The sequence below is a fragment of the Echinops telfairi genome, unplaced genomic scaffold (genome assembly GCF_000313985.2).
Source record: "Echinops telfairi isolate 266 unplaced genomic scaffold, ASM31398v2 ScPeMD7_70;HRSCAF=299, whole genome shotgun sequence".
NCBI lineage: Eukaryota > Metazoa > Chordata > Mammalia > Afrosoricida > Tenrecidae > Echinops > Echinops telfairi.
The window spans coordinates 61,883,161-61,884,223 of NW_022103968.1; the positions used below are offsets into that span (position 1 = coordinate 61,883,161).

Genomic DNA, 1,063 nt, shown 5'->3' on the forward strand with positions numbered 1-1,063 from the left:
TCTTTGATGCTTGATACCTGATCCCTTCGACAGCTCGTGATCACACAGGCTGGTGTGCTTCTTCCATGTGGGCTTTGTTGCTTCTGAGCTAGAAGGCCGCTCGTTTATCTTCAAGCCTTTAAGACCCCAGCCACTATATCTTTTGATAGCCGGGCACCATCAGAAGTTTTAAGAAAACTGAAAATTGCACTGGTGACTAAAAAGGCCCAGAAAGTTGCAACAAAGAATTTGATTCTAGCCAATTTGGTGCCCACTGGGCAGTGGGCAGGGGCCTAGATGGGCGACATACAGTAAGGGCTCAGGCAAGGGTGCCCTGCAATTGGCAGTGGCAGGGGCAGAGAGGGATTCCGTTGGGCTTTCTACAGAGAGGCATGGGGGAGCCCAGGGGAAAGTGTTAGGTAGCCAGGGTAGGGAAGAGGGTGTCCCTCCCATACCTGTACAGGCCCCATAGAGGGGATTGGGGCGGAATCAGACGAGCATTAGCCACCAACGAAGACCCCTTAACTGGTCATGCTCAAATTCAGGCCCCAAGCCAGGTGGGTGGTACACCTGGGCGGCCCAAACTAGGCCCAGGTGGTCTTTGTTCAGCCAATGGGGTCAACAATTACCTGCGACCAGGCCTCCCAGCCAGAGGTTTACAATGGTCTCTTTTTCCCTCGCTGCTGCGCTCGGCCAGGCAGGTCCCCCGGGCCCCGGCCACCCCGAGTGGGCGCGCGGGCCTTGAGGTTGCCCGTGGGCCGGGGTGGGCCCCAGCGTGGCTTCCCCGCGATTTGCACGCGTCCCTGAAATGGCGAGTCCCTCTTTGAGAGTGCAAAACCTGCGACTTCTCCGACCTTCCTCAGAACCCACTGGGGTGACAAACCAGGCTTCGCGTGACTTCGTTCTCGTGTGAAGCCGAACTGAAGTCTCCCCCCGTCGAGAACCTCACAAAAGCGCTGAGTCCAGGCGGCGCCAGCTTGCCAGCCCCCGGGACCCGGCGCGACTTCCGGGACGAGGGCCGCCCGCGGGGCCCGGGCGGGACGGGAAGCGCCCGCGGCGGGAGCGCTGTCCGGCCTCCGGCGCA

The 1,063-nt window shown here is 60.2% G+C and overlaps 1 pseudogene; it reads left to right on the forward strand.

Annotated features, from left to right (window-relative positions):
- Window positions 1-276: 276 nt before the first annotated feature.
- Window positions 277-1,063, forward strand: part of LOC101661388 — a 3,684-nt pseudogene continuing 2,897 nt past the window's right edge.